The sequence below is a fragment of the Leuciscus leuciscus genome (genome assembly GCF_965113295.1).
Source record: "Leuciscus leuciscus genome assembly, chromosome: 11".
Taxonomy (NCBI): Eukaryota; Metazoa; Chordata; class Actinopteri; order Cypriniformes; family Leuciscidae; genus Leuciscus; species Leuciscus leuciscus.
In genome coordinates, this window is record NC_138735.1 from 30,676,353 (window position 1) to 30,697,777 (window position 21,425).

At 46.3% G+C, this 21,425-nt stretch overlaps 1 long non-coding RNA gene and 1 gene segment (V, D, J or C); one reads left to right on the forward strand and one right to left on the reverse strand.

Annotated features, from left to right (window-relative positions):
• The window catches only part of LOC309508964 (immunoglobulin kappa variable 4-1-like), a 69,442-nt gene extending 49,935 nt beyond the window's left edge, over nucleotides 1-19,507 (reverse strand). Inside the window, exon 1 of the V gene segment in view lies at nucleotides 19,012-19,507.
• The window catches only part of LOC309508996, a 31,582-nt gene extending 12,057 nt beyond the window's left edge, over nucleotides 1-19,525 (forward strand). Inside the window, exon 2 of the long non-coding RNA XR_014209759.1 lies at nucleotides 18,771-19,525. This is a non-coding gene — a long non-coding RNA (uncharacterized lncRNA). The remainder of the gene's footprint in view (nucleotides 1-18,770) is intronic.
• Nucleotides 19,526-21,425: the final 1,900 nt, after the last annotated feature.

Consider the following 21,425-nt stretch of genomic DNA (forward strand, 5'->3'; position numbering starts at 1 on the left):
AGTAAAAAGTGGCCTACATTATTTTAGATATATCTAGTCAGAGACATCAAGCATATTCGTCTGAAATAATTTTCATCTTCAGAATCATGAATATTGTTATTCTGGTGTCTCTATTGTCCTGTGCATTGGGTTATCAGCACCAAGTCCAAGCCTATTCATTTACACACACAATGTTAAACCAAATGTACCATTTTGATGGAGTATGGCAATAATATGGTATTGTGAGTTCAGGATGGTGACATAAGGGTCTCGTTACACCCCTAATTGTAATAGTTGAGAACAGCTGCATTCAGCAGTAAATGTGAAATGAAGCTCTTGGGGTTTGAACATGGTCACTGGAGACGAGCTGCTCTATTCTGAGACCGTCACAATCACTAAACCTGACAATGCAAATGAGATTTTCAACTGAAACGCTCTGAACTGACAGTTTCTCCTGTGCTTATGGATTCGTTAGTCAGTTTGTTAATAAGATTTCATCTTTATGAGTTACATGTTGGCTCATCACAACCCACACTATATTCACACATGAACAAACTTTAATCTTTAATATAAAAAAATTAACTATAAATAAATTTCCACTATACATGGATGTGTTAAACTGCACACAAAAAACATCAGTATGAAATGTTGATATTGATCCAATGTTTGAAAAAGCTGTTATATATAGCACTGTTAAATTACACAATAAATATAAAATAAATAGGAAATTATTATTATTTTGATGGTGGACTGCACCTGTTTGCTAATTTGGCCTTTAATTTCTAAATTAATTAAAAAATTCTATGTAAAGATATTAATTAACATTATATAAATTTTCATCTGCTCTGAAATTGAGAGTGTTTTGTGATGCTGTTAATATATGAAGGATGAACTCGATAAAATCGATAGACTTATTAAATTGATCAAGCAGAACATCTTTATGATGCAGTGATTCAGTTTAGAAAGAAGAATGAAAAACAAAAATATGGTGAAAGATTGAAAAATATCCACTAAGTGAAGATCAAACGTGACTGAATTTCCTCACAAATGACTGAAAATAACAGGAGAAAAATGACTTGATCATGAACCAAACTCTCATATATACTGACCAAGCTCAAACTTTTATATTATTATAATATAATAATATTATTACTTATTATAAGATCATATTGCTTTTCTTAGTGTAAGTGTGTGTGTGTGTGTGTGTGTGTGTGTGTGTGTGTGTGTGTGTGTGTGTGTGTGTGTGTGTGTGTGTGTGTGTGTGTGTGTGTGTGTGTGTGTGTGTTTGAGCAGCTGCAGTTTCAGTTCAGTCACTGTGACTCTGACTGACGGAGGTTTTTGTACGACTCTTTATCACTGTGTGAATGTAAGATCACCCACACAATCACCATCAGAATCTGTTCTGCAATGGAAACTCTGACAGTAATAATGTCCAGCATCTTCAGTCTGGACTCCACTGATGGTCAGAGTGAAATCACTGTTAGATCCACTGCCACTGAATCTAGATGGAGTTCCTGACTCAAGGGTTTTTACATAATAAATCAGGAGTTTTGGAGTTTCTCCAGGTTTCTGTAAGTACCAGGCTAAATAATCATCTCCATCACTATCCCTGAACACATCTCTGCTGGTTTTACATTTGATATTCACAGTTCCTCCTGGTTGTTCTGCTGTTATTGAGGGACTCTGAGTGACGGTGATCTGTCCTCTACACTCTGAAACACAACAAGAAGAAAATACACTCAAAACTTTGACAATATACTTGAAGAAATGAATTAATATCAAACTTGTGCTCCACAAACCTTGAGCAAACGCTGTGAGAGTCCAGATGAAGATGATGATGAAGGTCATGTTGATGAAGATTGTTGTGTGTGTCAGTGATGAAGTGTTAAACTCACAGCACTATAAACACTCTCACACACTGAAGATCTGATCAATATGCAAACACACTCCACATCATTTCCCTGAAGACAGAAGAAACACTCACATTATGTTTGTGCAACAGCTTTGCATAGATGTTTATTTACTTGTTGCATTATTTTGGGCTGAGCTAAAAACAGAACAATAATGAGTGATTTGATGAAGACACTAAATGTTCTTGATTGACAGTAATAGTGGAGAACAGCTGCGTTCAGCAGAGAGACGGAGGAGAGAAACACCTGTTGTTTGAGCATCGGTAACTCAGTGGTTGTTTGTTCTATATCTCTCAAAATTTGAGACATGGTTTCATCATTTGTCTGCTAGAAATATAACTCACTTGGACATGTACAACACAATCACAGATTATGTGAGCTTTTGTCAAACACAAAGAGGTCATTGTTGAGACATAACCCTGTCCTGTTGTAACTCAGGCTGGGGATCGATGGAACAATGAGAGATAATTTGCTGAAATAAGATCCACACAATCTAAATGTGTGCAAGAATGTTTTTGAAGAACAAAGAATATTAAGTTTTGAATAAAGTCAACAATTTTATGTAACAAAAAACGTATTGCATTTTTTTAAGGACTTCAAATTTAGCACAAAAACAACTGTGTGTGTGTTTGTGTGTGTGATCATGTGTGTGTGATAATGTGTGTGTGATCATGTGTGTGTGTTCTCAATTCCTGTCACACAACAGTTCAGTCACTAGCTATGGTGCCATCCTCCTATTTTATGTGAATTTTGGGATTGACTATCACATAAAAAAAAAACGTCGGCTGGAAATGCCGAGATGATCATAAATTCAGAAAATGTACAGAAAAAATCGTATGAGCTCAATTGAGGTGATAATGTTTTATTCCGATAAGAAGACATGCACATAAACTATAATGGAAACATATTCATAAATCCCTCAATGCACAACAAAAAACGCCTCGGTTACGACTGTAACCTCGGTTCCCTGAAGAGGGAACGAGCGTTGCGTCGAGAAAATGACGCTGTGGGAACGCTTTGCGTGATGACGTCTTGAAGCACATGTAAAATCAGTCCAATGGTGTGGCGGAACGTCAGAGGCGGGTGACGTCACGTACCAGGAAGCTATAAAAGCCGGCCCGAAACAGAAAACGAAAGCTTCGTAAAGTCTGAAGTCGCGCTGACAGGCATGAAGGAGATATGGCAAGGCGACGCAACGCTCGTTCCCTCTTCAGGGAACCGAGGTTACAGTCGTAACCGAGGCGTTCCCTTTCAAGGGAACTCCCGTTGCGTCGAGAAAATGACGCTGTGGGAACGTCTATACCAACGCCTCCATAGCTACAAATGTCTGTCCTGTGTGAAATCCGTAGAGCAGCACTAGGAAGACAAGACATGAGACCCTGGAGCAGAGTCTAGATCCAGAGAGTAAAACCTGACGAAAGTGTGCGGTGAGGACCAGCCTGCCGCATCACAGACGTCCTGTAAAGAAACTCCTGAAATAAGGGCCTTAGAGGCCGCCATACTCCTAGTAGAGAGCGACCGGACAGCCAAAGGAGAAGGCTGTCCAGCCGCCTCATAAGCCAGTGAGATAGTCTCAACCACCCACTTGCTCATCCTTTGCTTAGACACTGGACCTCCCTTGTTAGGGGAGCAAAAGTCACTTTTACGCCACAGGGCAGCTCTGTGGACATACGCGTCTAACGCCCGAACAGGGCAAAGCAAATTATTCGCCTCCTGGTCCGATTTCGAAAGGGAGGAGGACCTCCAAGTGCCACGAAGGAAACGAGATACCAAGGGGTCTTTCCCCACAGACATTCCACCCAAAGGACTGTGGTAAGCACCTATGGCCGCCACATAGACCTTTAAAGTGGACGGGGTCAGACCTGCAGTGAACCGTTCCTGCAGGAACTCCAGCACTGTACCAATTGGGCAGTGGACTGGGTCCAACCGACGGTCACTACACCAAGAAGTGAATACTCTCCACTTCAGGGCATAAAGTTCCCTCGTGGAGGGAGCTCTGGACTGTAGAATGGTCTCAACAACCTCGGTTGAGAGACCTGACTCTATGAGCTGGGCCCCCTCAGAGGCCAAGCCCACAGGTTCCACAGTTCTGGCCGAGGGTGAAATATCGAGCCCTCTGCCTGGGACAGAAGGTCCCTCCTGACGGGTAACTCCAGAGGATGCCCGTCGAGGAGGGACACAAGATCGGGAAACCCGGTCCCTGCGAACTCTTTCCAGAACTCCCGGGAGCAGAGCAACTGGGGGAAAGGCGTACAGACGTAGCCTCGGCCACGTCTGTACCATAGCATCCAGTCCCAGAGGAGCTGGATGCGTGAAGGAGAACCAAAGTGGACAGTGAGACGTCTCTCGAGACGCAAACAGATCCACTTAAAATTTCCATATCAGCTCCACCCCCTCGGGGGTGGAGCCACCATTCCCCGGGCCTCGGCCCCTGTCTCGACAGAGTGTCTGCTCCTATATTCTGGACCCCGGGGATGTAGGCTGCCTTGAGTGACAGCAACTTCCCCTGGGACCACAAGAGGATATGGCATGCCAGCGCAAACCCCCTTGATATAGGCGACTACCGACGTGTTGTCCGTATGTACTACACATGGTGTCCCCTGAGACCTGTGATAAAGCTCCTCAGAGCCCGGAAGACAGCTAACATCTCTAGGCTATAGAATGCCAGGAACGATGATGGTCTTCCCACAGACCTTGAGATGAGCGACCCACAGGATCGCTCCCCAACCCGTGAGGGAAGCATCCGTCGTTAGCAGTTTGCGACGACAAGGAGCTCCCAGCACTGGGCCCTGGGACAGGAACCAAGGTTTCTTCCACATAACCAAGGCACGTAGGCATCACCGCGTGACCTTGATTGTGCGAAATGGGTTGCCCCTCGGGGAAAAACCCTCTGGTCCTGAGCCACCACTGCAGGGGCCTCATGAGCAGCAGTCCAAAAGGTATCCCGTTGGAAGCTGCTGCCATGAGACCCAACAGTCTCTGGAACTGTTTGACAGTGAGTAGCTGGCCTAGCTTTACACTTCTCACAGCTGCCAGGATGGAATCGAAGCGTGGCGATGACAGGCGCGCCTGCATCGACACTGAATCCCAAACCACGCCTAAAAAAGTGGTCCTCTAAAATGGAGAAAGCACACTCTTCTTGGCGTTCAGCCGTAACCCCAACTCTTTCATATGGGCGAGAACAACATCTCGATGTTGAACCGCCATCTAATGCGACTGAGCTAAAATCAACCAATCGTCGATGTAGTTCGTGATGCGAATACCCCGGAGGCGCAGAGGCGCCAGAGCTGCATCCACGCATTTGGTGAAAGTGCGGGGTGATAAAGCAAGGCTGAATGGAAGAACTCGATATTGGTATGCTTTGCCCCCGAAAGCAAACCTCAGGAACTTCCAATGACACGGACGGATGGAAATATGCGTCCTTGAGGTCTATCGTGACAAACCAGTCCTCGGACCTGATCTGTGGCACGATTTGTCTCAAGGTTAACCTTTTGAACTTGAGCTGCATGTACTCGTACAGAACTCGAAGATCTAAAATGGGACGCAATCCCCCGTCCTTTTTTGGAACTATGAAGTACCGGTTGTAAAACCCGGTTTCCCTGTTGGAGGGGGGTACATATTCTATGGCCCCTTTCTCTAACAGAGTGTTTACTTCCTGTTCCATAACCAGAACCTGCTCGGGGCCCACCACTGTGGGCAGGACCCCCATAAACCGCGGTGGGCGTTAATAGAATTGTATCTAATACCCTTTTTCCACGGTCTGCAGGACCCAACGAGAAACATTTGACAGTAGCTTCCACGCTGTCAAAGATTCTACTAGAGGTACCAGTCTCTCGAGACTGGTTTCTGGATTTTGTTGCTGTTGAGTAGTCGGTTCGTCGCCCTGTAACGGCGCACCGGCAGGGAACGACCAAACAGACTGCTCCAGCACCCTCCTCAGAGGGGGCGGGCATCCCGAGGCCACTACGTTTCCGGGTGGACCTTGAGATATGTGCTCGCCGGAGACCGCTGCGCCCTGTAACACCGGAGGCGGCAGGGTTGGCAGAACGGTCCCCTGAGGGCACCGAAGAGAGACGGCACCGTATTTTTCTCCTGCTGTTGAGTAGTCGGTTCGTCGCCCTGTAACGGCGCACCGGCAGGGAACGACCAAACAGACTGCTCTAGCACCCTCCTCAGAGGGGGCGGGCATCCCGAGGCCACTACGTTTCCGGGTGGACCTTGAGATATGTGCTCGCCGGAGACCGCTGCGCCCTGTAACACCAGAGGTGGCAGGGTTGGCAGAACGGTCCCCTGAGGGCACCGAAGAGAGACGGGCACCGTGAAAAGAGGTGTTAACCGCTCTGCTTCGGGGGGACTACCCTCATTCGCCCTGAGCCCTCAGACATCAGGACTTTTCCCCAGCAGCCTTCTTGGCGGTAATAACGGTCCGCAGATCCGTTTTACCCCTCGAAGACTGCTGGGTTTGAGAGCGCCCTCCGTGTCCCCGAGATTTTTGTGGGGGAGCACGAGAGGACACACTCTGTTTTTGAGTGGCACGATGTTCAGCGCTCTTTTTAGAGGAGTGAGGCTGCTCCCGCTCAGCAGCCTCAATGAAAGAACGGCGGGGGAGAAGTTTTTGTAATGCAGCTGCCTGTTTAGCAGCTTCCTGAGATTTAGCTACCGCACTGTTTACTGCATCACCAAATAAACCAACAGTGGAAACCGGAGCATCTAAGAGAACGAGCTTTTCTTTCTCTTTTATATCGCTCAAATTGAGCCACAGATGCCTCTCAGTGGCCACCAGGGCTGCCATAGACCGCCCGATTGATTTAGCGGTCTCCTTGGTGGCCCTGAGAGACAGATCTGTGGCTCTGCGTAGTTCAGCCACTGTGTCAGGACCAATTCCCCCGCCCTCCTCTAAATCCCCCATTAATTCTGCCTGATAGGCTTGCATAATAGACATCGTATGCAGACACGCTGCAGCTTGACCAGCGGCTGCATACGATTTATGAACCAGAGATGATGTGAATTTTACTGGCTTAGAGGGAAGTGAAGGAGCTTTCAGGGAAGATGCCGTTGCTGGAGAGAGATAGCTCGCAAGCGTCTCCTCCACCTTCGGCATCTCCCCATAACCATATTCTTTATATTTGTGAATGTAAGAATAGTGGGATGTTTGTGGTGCATACACTCTGTATGAAACCGGTTTTCCCCACGATTTCGACACCTCGGTGTGGAGATCGGGGAAAAACGGAAGGCTTCTTCGCTGAGGCTGTGTACGAGATGGCAGGAAGCGTTCGTCGAGCTTACTTTTCGAACGAACGTCCTGCCTATCCTCTGGCCACTCAATAGATAGTCTGTCAACTGCTCTAGTAATAACATCGAGCAGTTCCTCAAACGCATGAGACTGAGGTGGCGAATCCTCAGACTCAGCTTCAATACTCACAACATCCAACTCCTCAGAGCTGGACAGTTGCAGTATTGGTGCCTCTATCGGGGGGGAAGAAACCGCAATGCGTGCTTCCACACCCTGATGAGAGGCACTGGATCTGTCAGATTGATGCTGAGATAAGGCAGAGCCCGTCTCAACATCCACTGACAGATCCATTTGCGAACCCCAGGTCTGAGATCGCCGCCGAGCCTCAGCCGCGGCGGGACCCGAGCCCTGGGGAACGCGATCGGGATTGAACCGAGCCAAGCGGGATCGGAGCGTGCGCAATGGAAGCGCGTCGCAATGCACACAGTCACCACCCTCGAGTGCTGACTGGGCATGCTCCTCACCCAAACAAACAACACAAAGAGTGTGAGTATCACCTCCCGTTAAATAACGCGGGCAGGGATGGACACACACTCTAAACTGCTGCTTGCTCGCCATACTGAATATATATATATAATATAGACAGACAACACCAAATAACAAGGACAGATTCAACACAGAGCGCAACTGAAGACTCAGAAAGCTTTCGTTTTCTGTTTCGGGCCGGCTTTTATAGCTTCCTGGTACGTGACGTCACCCGCCTCTGACGTTCCGCCACACCATTGGACTGATTTTACATGTGCTTCAAGACGTCATCACGCAAAGCGTTCCCACAGCGTCATTTTCTCGACGCAACGGGAGTTCCCTTGAAAGGGAACTCACATGATTTTGTCTTAACAGACTGATAACTGGAATCATCTTAAGGGTTTGGTTGTAATATTTTTAATGAACTGTTAAAACTATCCTCACCACAAACAGCCGTAACATAGCTAACTGTTTTAGCATGTGGGTTTGAAGTTAGCATGAGTGTAAAGCATCAAATTAAACTAGAGAAATATCTACTTTAGATTATGCAAGTCAGATGTATCTACAATACAATGATTGTTCAGCAAAAAATAATCTTGATGACATTTTTTACTTTTCCTCCTGAAAATTAGTTCTCTTACGAGAGGTTCTCTCGTATTGCGTAAGTTAGCTTACGCTACGGGTAAAGTCATCTTTTCTCGAGATATGAAGCCAAAAAATTATCCTTAATTTTTATTCATTGTCAACGCAGTGCAGCAGCTAGCAGACCTAGAGCAGGCTATCTAGCGCGCTCATTGGCTGCTCCGCGGCAACTGCAGCAGCCTACCAGTGAGCCTGGCGTGACGTCACGCCCAATGAGGGCGCACGCTGCCCTCACGCGCCACAGCCCGCCAGAATGGGAGTGGCTTAGCGTATAAAAGGAAGGCTCGGAGGCTTGATACCCTGATTTTCGTCTCTTCAGCGAAGCTCTCCGCATCGCTGCACTCTGAGAGAAGCCGCCGCCGTCGAAACCAGCGCCTGCAAGCCGAGGAAAGCGTCTGAGGAAGCCGGCCGTCTTCGCCGCCTTCAGCCTTCCGTGCCTGCTTCGCTATCCGGCGACAAGTATCCTTTTACTAGCGCTTCTGCTGTGTGTTCGCCGCCGCGACACACTTCTGCTAAAAGAGCCGAGGCGTTTGTTTCAAAATGCCTCGCATTTCATGCGGCTCGTGCCGAGCCCCTCTCAGCGACAGGGACCGCCACCTCATCTGCGCTCTCTGCCTGGGACGTGACCATGCAGCCACCGCCTTGTCTTCGGGCGGCTGCGAGCTTTGCGAAGAACTGCCGATGTCGACCCTGCGGGCTCGACTCGCCTTGTTCGACGCTGATGCTGCCACTCCGCCTGTCCCTGGGCCACGTAAGAAGAAACGCCGCTCACAGAGACCACCGGAGTCTGATGCGCCAGCCAGGTTTTCGCCGGAGCCTCTCCCGCGAGCCTCGCTCTCTCCCTCTCCGCCCCCGCTTCCCGACGCGCAGCTGCCGGCTCCTGCCCACACTGCCGTCGCCTCAGGGGATGAAGCGGATGAGGACGCCATCATCGACAGCTGCTCTATCCTGGCTTCGGACAGCGAGGACTGGTCCGGATCTCACCGCTCCACCTCCTCTTCGACCCAGGAATCTGGCCGGGCTCGCGCCAGTGTGGACGACGAGCTTCTCCGCCTCCTCACTAAGGCTGTCGAGCACTTAGGCCTCAAATGGTCACCACCGAAGGCGCCCGCGCCTAACAGGCTCGACGGGTGTTTTCTGCCTAGCCGCCGCCAAGCGCCTGCCTCTAGGTCAGCACCCTTCCTGCCCGAGCTCCACGCTGAGCTTTCCAAATCCTGGAACGCTCCTTTCTCCGCGAGGCTCCGCTCCTCAGTCTCCTCGACTCTCTCTCACGTGGACGGAGCCGTGGAGAAGGGATATACCCAGATTCCCCCGGTGGAACAGGCGGTCGCAGCGCACCTTTGCCCCCCATCCGCGAGATGGCGCTCAAAGTCTGCCCTCCCGTCAAAAGCCTGCAGGACTACGTCAGCACTCGTCAGCCGCGCCTTCTCTGCTGCTGGACAGGCTGCTTCCGCCCTGCACACAATGGCGGTTCTCCAGATCCTCCAGGCCGATCTCCTCCGCGAAATGGACGAGAAAGGCCCGAGTCACACCGCCTTCACGGACTTACGCAGCGCGACGGACCTCTCCTCTCCAAGACCGCGGCCCAAGCCATCGGGAGATCCATGGCCTCGCTTACAGTCACCGAGCGCCATCTGTGGCTAACGCTCGCCGACATGGGTGAGTCTGAGCGGTCCGTCTTCCTCAACGCCCCGCTCTCCCCCACCGGCCTCTTCGGCCCTGCTGTAAGCGGCATCGTGGATCGTTTTTCGGAGGTACAGAAAGCGTCGCAGGCCATGATCCTCTTCCTGCCTCGCCGCTCGAGTTCCGCTGCAGGCCGCTCTCAAGCACAGCCTCCTGCACGCAGCTCTACGCAGCACTCGTCTCGACCTCCGCCTTCGCAGCAACGACAGGGCGGCCGCCCTAGGTCGCGCTCATCCAGCCAGCACAGACCGCCTCCCTCTCGGGGACCCCGGCCTAAAATCGCGCTGAAGCCCGAGCCTGCGAAGTCCTCCTAGCATGCGCAGGGAGGAAAAGACGGTTGGGTCCCGCCGCGGCCGGACCGCCGTCAAAACTCACAACGTTACCTCTGCCAGTCCCCTTAGAAAAGGCTACTGCAGTAGTGTTCACCGCAGCCAACGAGTCAGTTACACAACTCGCTCGCCTGCACACAAACGCCGTTCTCACGGCGACCCAGAGAAATCTCAAAAAGAGCATAAAGTCTGGTTTTCCGGCTCACGCCGACGGTGTTATGAGTGTAGCAAATGTGCCCACATCCCAGTGTTCACCCCTACACACAAGCACGATCTCCCCTGTGTACCCCACAGAGCACACTCTCATAAAGCGGGCACGCGCCGCTCGAGTGTCAAATGTAGGAAATGTGCCCACGATCCAGTGCCCACACCTACACTTTGCCCGCTCTGTCTCACAACTGTCTCGGGGGTTAGATCACATAAAGCTCCCCACCACTGGCCGTGTTACGAATGTAAGTCCTGTGCCCGCCTACGAGCGCTCACGCTTACTGATAAACACATTAACGCCCACGCCGCTCTCGCGCCACGGGTTTCTCACTGCAAAATGTTCTCCGTCCCAAGTGACCGAGTCATTGAGTGCTGTCCAGCCAGTTATCGCTATCAGCGAGCTCCCGTTCCCCAGAATCGACGTTCGGCCTGTCCTTAGCACCCCGTACGTTCACGAAGTGCATGGACTCGGCCCTCGCTCCCCTGAGAACACAGGGCATGCGAATTCTGAACTATTTGGACGACTGGTTGATTCTAGCGCAGTCAGAGGAAGAACTCATATCCCACAGACTAGCGCTACTCAGCCATCTGAAAAGCTTGGGTCTCTCGGTCAACTGGACCAAGAGCTCATTAATACCCAGTCAGTCGATCTCTTTTTTGGGAATAGAACTGGACTCGGTGGCTATGACGGCCAGACTGTCGACACAGCGCGCGCGCCGTATTCGACATCTCGCCGCGTCTTTTCAGAAAGGCAGGTGTTTCCCCCTGAAAGCATTTCAGAGGATGTTGGGCCACATGGCTTCAGCTGCAGCGGTGCTTCAGCTGGGCCAACTGCGCATGCGCCCGCTTCAGCGCTGGCTGAAAGCGAGAGCGCCCCGCAGAGCGTGGATTGCCGGCGGCTCGCGAGTCAGTGTGAATCAGGGCTGCGTCTCAGCCCTGCAGCCCTGGCTGGCGGCCGAATGGTATCAACGGGGAGTTACAATGGGAGTTATCTCGCACCGGAAAACGATCTCGACAGACGCCTCCAACCTAGGTTGGGGAGCGCTTCTCGAGGGCAGACCTGTCTATGGCCTCTGGTTAGACCGGGAGAAATGCCTTCACATAAACTGTCTGGAGATGCTAGCGGTCGAGAATGCACTGAAACATTTTCTCCCATACCTGCGAGGACACCATGTACTAGTTCGCACAGACAACATGTCAGTGGTGTCCTACGTGAACCGTCAGGGCGGGATCAGATCCAAAATCCTCTGCGCACTGGCGGAACGCCTCCTCGTTTGGGCTCAGGGCTCACTGCGCTCGCTGAGAGCCGCGCATGTGCCCGGTCACCTGAACGTCGGCCCAGACAGACTGTCCAGAGACAACGTTCCCCCCGGGGAATGGTCTCTGCACCACCAGACAGTCCAGCTTCTATGGCGCCTGTTCGGCAGAGCGAAAGTCGACCTCTTTGCGTCAGACGACAACGCCCACTGCCCGATATTCTTCTCGAAGAGCGAGGACGCGCTGGCCCAAGCCTGGCCCAGCCTCCCGCTGTACACTTTTCCCCCGATCTCGCTGTTACCCCAGGTGATCGGGAGGATCAGAGAAACGCGCCACTCAGTGCTCCTCATAGCCCCGCACTGGGAGAACCAGACATGGTTCCCGGAATTAATGCGGCTGGCAGACTCAGCCCCATGGCCGATCCCGGTGAGGAGAGACCTTCTCTCTCAAGCCCGCGGTTCGATCTGGCATCCCCATCCAGAGCGCTGGTCTCTGCATGCGTGGAGAATCAACGGATACTCATTGATTTGCCAAAAGGGGTCGTGAACACGATCACGCAGTCTAGAGCCCCCTCTACGAGACGGCTCTACGCGTCAAAATGGTCTGTGTTTAACAAGTGGTGCACGGGGAAAAATTTAAACCCACAAGCGTGTGGGATTTCGTGGGTTTTGTGCTTCCTTCAGGAGCTGCTGGACGCGGGCAGGTCCCCCTCCACGCTCAAAGTCTATGTTGCGGCTATTGCAGCGTTCGCCGACTCGGCGCGCGGCCGCGCATTAGGAAGGAATGAATTCATCATCCGCTTCCTTAAAGGAGCCAGGAGGATGAATCCCCCGCGGCCCCCCTCGGTTCCGATCTGGGATTTGTCTTTGGTCCTAGAGGCCCTGAAAGCTTATCCCTTCGAACCTTTGGACACTGTGGATCTGAAATACCTCACTTTCAAAACCGTTTTTCTGATAGCTCTGTCTTCAGTTAAACGCGTGGGTGACTTACACGCGTTATCAGTTAACGCGGCGTGTCTCGAGTTCGGACCTAATGACTCAATAGTCATTCTCAAACCGAGACATGGTTACGTCCCCAAGGTGATGGGCACTCCTTTCAGAGCGCAGGTCATTTCCCTCTCAGCCCTACCGGCATCCGGCAGCGAGGTTGATAGTAACCTCCTCTGCCCTGTCAGGGCTCTGAGGAATTACGTCACGCGCTCCGCCGCTTTCAGGCGCTCGGAGCAGCTTTTCGTTTCGTTTGGAGGGCGCACCAGGGGTCTCGCCGCCTCGAAACACAGTCTGTCCAGATGGATAGTGGACGCTATTGCGGCAGCTTATGCGTCCAGAAACCTGCAGTGCCCCTTGGGCATCCGGGCTCATTCCACCAGAGGCATGGCCTCATCGTGGGCTTGGTCCAGCGGGATTTCCATTCATGACATTTGTACAGCGGCAGGCTGGGCCTCCCCCTCTGCATTTGTTAGGTTTTATAACCTGGAAGTCCCCGCCCTGCAGGCTAAACTTCTATCAGTCTGAGTCGTGTGTATGTCCTGCCCACACTTTTGTGCGCGGGCTACTTACTCGGTTTAGCTCTCCTGGTTGAGCTGCACTAGAAAGGGTTATGTCAGTATAGACCGGTCGAGCCGCTCTACACCCCCTAATGTGTGCTTATGAACATGTGCTGGCCCACTAATAAACTGTCGGCCACCTGTTTCCCACTTATCAGTGTTCCCCGGGTTTCCCCTGGGACTCATGTAGTGGATGCTGGGCGTGCACGGCGTTGACAAGGGGTTCCCGTAGCGTAAGCTAACTTACGCAATACGAGAGAACCTCTCGTAAGAGAACGTAATCGGTTACTAACGTAACCTCGGTTCTCTCTAGAAGAGGGAACGAGTATTGCGTAACCCGCCGTGCTCGCGCCACGAGCTCTTGTCGCTTCAGTCGACGAAAACCAGGGTATCAGCCTCCGAGCCTTCCTTTTATACGCTAAGCCACTCCCATTCTGGCGGGCTGTGACGCGTGAAAGCGCGTGCGCCCTCACTGGGCGTGACGTCACGCTAGGCTCACCGGTAGGCTGCTGCAGTTGCCGCGGAGCAGCCAATGCGCGTGCTAGATAGCCTGCTCTAGGTCTGCTAGCTGCTGCACTGCGTTGACAATGAATAAAAATGAAGGATAATTTTTTGGCTTCATATCTCGAGAAAAGATGACTTTACCTGTAGCGTAAGCTAACTTACGCAATACTCGTTCCCTCTTCTAGAGAGAACCGAGGTTACGTTAGTAACCGATTACGTTTTTGGTCATAAAATGTATAATGTTGATCACAGTCACATGACACTTCTCCTGTGAGGTGATGCGTTGTGTGATATTGATGACATCACCATAGCTCTTTTCTGACGTGTCAAACTGACCCAGTGTTACAACACCGGTCTCCCCTAAATGTGAAATGAAGCTCTTGGGGTTTGAACATGATCTGCTCTATTCTGAGACCGTCACAATCACTAAACCTGACAATGCAAATGAGATTTTCACCTCAAACTCACAGTTTCACTCTTTTACTGGTTCGACGCTCTGAACTGGAGCAGTTTCACTTCTGCTGATGGAGGGATGAGACCGTTATGAAGTTTGAGTGGTAGTTTATATGACTTGTATGACTTATATAACGTAATGAGACTCTTCACTGGTAGATCACGTGTGACTGGACTAGAGGAGTAAATGTAGATGTTGATCTGATTCAATTCACGATTCATAGGTTTTTGATTATTTTCAAGAAAGATTTCTTTCTAATTCACAGAGTGCAATGCGCCTATAAAATACCTAGGACAGGTATTTCATAATTTCAGTAAACTATCCACATATTAAAATAAAAGCTGATACATTCAAAGTCTCATATTCAAATAAAATAAAATCATATATCCTAAAACCTCTTAAATGTCTCTGATCGCCCATAAACACTGATCTCAGTAAAACTGCAGTATTTGATCTTGTAAAAATAACAGTGAAGTTTCCACACAATGAAGCGCTTTATTTCAGTGTTGAGCAATAACATCTTTATGAATGTTTTAAGTGTGTTTGACTCGAGACTGAAGTGTTGTTGTGAGAGATCTGTCTTCTTCTCATGTGAGACTCAGACGCATCGCTGGATTCATAATTAATGCATCCAGAAAACAGTGAATGGTTACAGACAGACTGATTGTGGGACGGTGGAGCGTCTGATCATGTTAAATAAGGTTTCTCTCTTTCACGGCTCATTTTGCTCTGAATCAGTTCATCTGTGACTCTTGTACATGATGATCTAAACAGCGGCTTTATGGAAGATGATTAATAAACTATTCAAGCAACAACATGTTTATGATACACTTTACAGTATGAGTGTATGATTAGGAAGAAAAATAATAATGCTTTATATACATGAACAACAAAATGAGAATAGATAAACCATAAATTATCTTTAATTATCTTCAGTAATATGAATGATTGATATTAATATTAAGTTTATATTAATTATATTATAATTATTAATTATATGAATTGATATTAAGTTCATATTTGTGTTTCTGTTGAGTGTGAAAGTGTGTGAGCAGCTGCAGTTTCAGTTCAGATAATTTTTCTGATATTGTGAAAAAATATAATTACAGTTACAATACAAGTCAACTCCTATTTTCACTGTAGGAACATTTTAATGTAAAGCGATTTCAGACACCCCTATTGTGGACGGTACCATTTTTAACCACCGTGGCTAGAAGCAACGGAGATAGAGAACGACTTCAACTTCTCAAGCAAGTGTCAACGTTGAATGACAAAACGCTAGTTTCATAAAGTATCATTCTTTTCAACATTCCTTATTTGTATATTCAAATATATTTAAAATAATCTAATTTAATACAGTTATAATTTTCCAATGTAAATTATTTAATTGTATTGGTAACAGCCTAGTGTCTAATTATTTTAATTGAATATATTTATCAAATTTAAGAATTTGAAATGAAAGATGGAGCATACATTTAATAAAATTAGGGGAAAATGCCCTTTATAAAGGTACAAAAAATTATTCTGAGTGTTTTCAAACAGTGATGTAATGAAACATTGACAATTTAAGCTTGAAGGGAGTAAAGCCTCTGTTTAGGCTATTAAGGAAATGTAATTTTGCATAATTTTGCAATAAAAAAAAGTTTTATTTTAAATAAATGTTCATTTTATATCAGCCTACTTCAGTGTGATATGTTACCATATTATCATGCTTAACTCTAAGAATTTGAATAATTGTAATGTGATGATCGGATGCAGATATATAAATATAGGCGGTTTGTGGGTGGATTATTTATTTTTAATAGTGGATTTACTGTGCAATTCCTTTCTAATTAATTTGAGTTAGACCGGACTTTTATTTTGGTGGGTTGTAGACATTTGAGTTTCTGTGTGTTTTAATAAACTATTATTATTATTATTATTATTAGGCCTGAAGTATACTCTGTGCAATAGTAATATATTTCTGTTATAATTTCTTCAAGTTATACAGAACTTTTATTTTGACAGGTTGTCGTAAAGACATAACAGTTTCTGTGTGTATATGAAACGAATGAATGACGATAGTTTTATCAAATGAAATGGTGAAATTCTCGTGAAGTGACTCTCATAGCAGCTCTGCGATGAAATGCACATGTGTAGCCTACATCCAGGGCCGGCGCTCCGCACACGCACATCACGCACTGCGCGTAGGGCACCAAGTGCTTGGGGGGGCACCAAAAAATCTGGGTCGTGAAAAATCATCACAATAGGGTACTAGTATAAATAACAAATAAAATGTCTAAAGCATGTTAATATTGGGTTTAAGTGGTCGTTCAATGAGGCCTATTATATGTTGATCCGACGAAAATTATGTGTGTATTTAAGTGGTCCAGTGGTAGAATTTTTGCCAAGCGTGTCAGAGGTTCTGAGTTCTAATCCGCACTCATATATTTTTTTTTTCTTTTTTTTTTTCATCAAAACCGATTATGTTTTTTAGTGGTTGTATATCAGGCAGGGACACTTTTTGTGCTTTTTGTTTTCTAATTGTACCGGAGCGAATAGAGAGTCTCTCCACAACGGATTGAAACGCGCGTCTGAGTGAAGGCTGTGCGCGAGCCAGAAACAAACATAGTATCCGCGCCACTGATCGCTCGGCAACGAGCACTTTGATCAGTTGATTTAAAAAAACAACACATTTCAGCGCTAGATCGACTCTTATTTAAAAAACGAATGAAATGAATGCTCTGCTGGTTAACTGGAGATGTTTTGTTTGTTTGTATTGGTACATTCGTGCCGCGAGATGTTTCAAAAGTGGTGGGGACATGTCCTACCCAATATTATCAAGCTGCAGACTCGTCCTACCCGCAAATTACGCCTATGCGTATGCATGTCCAGGGGCGTCGCTATAGTAGTGCAAAAGATCCGGGGCTTTAGCCCTGCATGGCTAAAATCTTTTTTTTTTTTTTTTTTTTTTACTTTGAAACTGCAATTAGAAGAAAAAAAAACCCCACAATCTCAGTGTTTGTATATTTTCATATTCACAGAGTTGTCAAATTATGTACAGAATTATTATATTGTGCCTGACCTTTGCACTTTTAACTTTCTGTGTTTACATTGTTCAGTTCCAAATCTGTGTTTTTAGTAATTGTGGTGGTATTTGGTATTTATAATTTTAACCTTTATATTATTTATTTATTTTCATGTTTGGTGCCATTGTTAATGTAAAATTATTTATTTGCAGCAGTTATTTTGGAAGTAAAGAGAACCTAACTAAGAAATTCTGAATGGTTGTTATTCCCTTGGTGGGTGGGGAGGGGGGCACCACCAAGCATTTGTGCTTAGGGCACCCAAATGGCTAGCGCCGGCCCTGCCTACATCATGTCTCAATACAGTGAAACGCTGAAAACACCACGAGCGTGAGTCACGCGTGCTTCTGTCTGTGTGTGTGTGTGTGTGTGTGTGTGTGTGTGTGTAGTGGAGCATACACTGAGCGCTCATTCCCAGAGACGCGTAGAACAATTGCAGTCTCTTTTAGCTTTAATATTCATAGACACTAGTCCATATCGAGATTTGATTCATTGTACAGCAGCTACTTTTGATTTATTCATTCAAAAATAGCCTAATTCCGTGACGTTCTGCTTTATATAGCAAGTTCCATTTGTGACTGGATTCCGCGATTCGATCCGTCGCTTCGCAAACACAGACGGGGTGAATTTATGAATGGAAGTGTGAAAGTTCTGACACAAAACGAAGTTGATATGTATCCTCACGCTTTTTTTAAGTGGGTATACGCAAATCCTTGGCCTTTTCTAGTGGGTATACGGCGTATAGGCTACCTGCGTATCACGTAGACTACACCACTGCCCCGGACCCCCCTAGAGATACCAAGCTCCACCAACAAAAAAATGTGGGCAACACATTAGGCTATATGATGATCTACAAAAAAATAAACATTTAATTATCTTATTATTAAAATACATTATTATGATTTTACCACCTCCACCTCATTTTGAGCCAGGAAAAACCCTGAGGATAGGCAGTAGGCTTCTTGTAAAGGTATTACTTTTACTAGTAATTAGAATGGTATTTCAGTGCACTTAACTTCTAACTTTTGGGAGTTGATCAAAACAGTTCTCTTTTGAATATATAATAACAATGAGATATTCTGTAGCCTACTGATTATAAGTTTGTCGCATGTTTAGACCTTGTATGTGTGTTGCACAACACATGTTGCACTTGGCGATCACGGTGGGGATTGATATAGTGGACCATGATGGTCATAGAAGAAGTGAAGGAGCAGTACCCCCCCCAATTATGGTGGGGTAATTCGCACTCTGTGTGAACACCCAGCCATTGTTGATCCAGTGTACACTCTGACAGTAATAATGTCCAGCATCTTCAGTCTGGACTCCACTGATGGTCAGGGTGAAATCACTGTTAGATCCACTGCCACTGAATCTAGATGGAGTTCCTGACTGGAGGCGGTTTGTGATATAAATCAGGAGTTTAGGAGTTTCTCCAGGTTTCTGTAAGTACCAGGCTAAATAATCTCCATTACTATTCCTGTACACATCACTGCTGGTTTTACATTTGATATTCACAGTTTCTCCTGGTTGTTCTGCTGTTATTGAGGGACTCTGAGTGACGGTGATCTGTCCTCTACACTCTGAAACACAACAAGAAGAAAATCAGCAGAATAAATGAAAGATCTTTGCTAAAACAAGTAAATGTAAAGTAGTAAATGCAGTGAAAGTGAGTGTCACCGTTGAGGAGCAGCAGCAGAGAGCAGAAGATCAGTGTGTGTGTCCTCATCTTTACTGGGAATGAGTGAAACTGAAGGACAGAGATGTTGGATGAACAGTCTGACTGACAGACGCTCTGATATTGAGCTTCAGTCTCAGGGGTGGGACACAAATTCAAAGCCGTTTCCTCAAATGTGTCTCAGTCACTGACAGAAGAGCAGAAATGAGGAATATGACAATGTTAAGAAGTTAATTTTCCCTCATCAAACACTCAATAATAGTTTGTTTCTCTGTGATTCACTCTCGGCAGCAAACTGGATGTCGGTAGAAAGTAGATCATCAAATCAGTTTAAAAATAATAATAATAATAATTATTATTATCAATCTAAGGTGGAAACAGGCTTGAATATTTTTTTCTGATCTGTCATCTGCTCTGCTTTGTGTGTTTCATACACAACTGTATGAGTGCTTTATCATTCAGTCATAATTTTATTACAATTCAATCAACATAGTTTGAAATAAAAGAATAACTTCATGTGTTTGAGTCCATTTGTGTTGTTTTCATTTCAGGTCTTTCATTGGATCAGGACTTTTGCTCACATATTAATAAACTTCAGCGAAGCATTAAAACACCTGCAGATTCATGATGAACCTCACAGAGATTATGATAGATTGAAGATAAACATGCATGACAGACTCATATCACTCATTTCTCATTGTGTTTTATGTTTAATAGTTATTTAAAGTGTTTCAGTATTATAGAAACATCAAACTCTGAGGATGATGAACATCTGCTCTATTCTGAGAGAAACACAATCACTCCTGATGATGAAATATGAGTTTAACTCGCTCACTTTCACTGTGGGACTGAAACGAGACAGTTTTTGACTAATATGAGGCTTGTTCATATTCATTAGTTTATACTGTTTATACTTGTGAACAAGTTTTCAACAAAAATTCATTTAAAAGTGTAGATTAAATCTAACTTATTAGTTAAAACTCAATGTCAGTAAGTTAAGGAGTGGTATAATGCCCTTTTCACAAGAGAATAAGTCTCTGATGTCGCCAGAGTGTGTGTGTGTGTGTGAAGTTTTAGCTCAGAATACCCCACAGATATTTTTTTATATCATGTTAAAATCGTCACTGTTTGAAGGTGAGCAAAAACACACCGTTGCAAATGAGCTGCTGCTCCCGGCACAGGGGGCGGAGCTTCAAGAGCTTGTGTTTGTGTGTGTGTGTTAGCCGTTCCAAAAATTTCAAAAACTTTAGCCTTTTATGTTCAAACCAGCCGTTTTTTGTAGTCTGTAAAAAGCAATTTCTTTAAAAGAAAATTTGAGGTTTGTAACATTAGCTGGAGTGCCCTTGAGAGCCACCAGAGGGCACTCCACATCAGACTATCATGATTCACTCACAACTACATTTCCCATAACTCACTGCCCGGACTCATCATCCCTGATTACATCCACCTGTGTCTCATTATCTTTAGCTCACCCCATATACTGTAAGCCTGGTTCATCCTTTCACTCACTGCGAAGTTTTGTATGTTGCTATACTGCTTTTCTGAGCGTTTTCACTGTTGTCTATGTTCCTGGTTCTTGATCTCTGCCTGTGTCCTGGTTTTCCCGTTCCTGTCTTACCCTCTGGATTTGTGTGTTTGTATGGACTGCCTGCCTATGTACGACCCTTGCCTGGATTTTGGATCACTATAAAAAACTGCATTTGGATCCTCAACCTTCTTGTCTCGGAGCAGTTCGTAACAGTAACTTTGCAGGTGTTGTTTATGCTCAAACAGCAACATTACACTCTAACTAAAGTTAGAAAAGGGAAATCATAAATAAATGTATAAATAAAGTAATAATTCCAGCGCTCAGTAGGAGGGAGAGGCTTAGATATGTATCCAATTATTGATCAATGCAGAAATAGACTGTTTTTCTATGAAACCAGTGTTTTCATCATTTAAGTACATTAAAATAATATGGTAAGAAATACCAGTTTCCAATATCATGACGCTGTTCATCACTCACACTAACAAATCAATGCATTTTCATCTAAAATATCAACGCATTGTGCAGCATATGGCTGTTAAACCCACTGAGGAAAACCTTTCAGAGGAATTGTGTTTATATGTAGAACTCAATAAGCAATTTCCATATGCAGAATTATCTTATTAATGATCAAATTGAATGCTGTGAGAATATGAGCTAATGTCTACTGCCGATATAGATCTTCATACATGTGAATAAGGTTGTTCTGAAGGGAATGAGCCAGTAGAGGTCAGTGATTATCTTCATCATCTGTCAGTGATCCTCTTCTTTGAGCGGATGAACTGCTGGATCATCAGGATGAGAGTCGAGGTCTAAGAGCAGCGCTGGCCTTCACTGGTGTGTGTTCATACAGGACTGTGTGTGTTTATACAGTGTAAGCTGATACTGTAC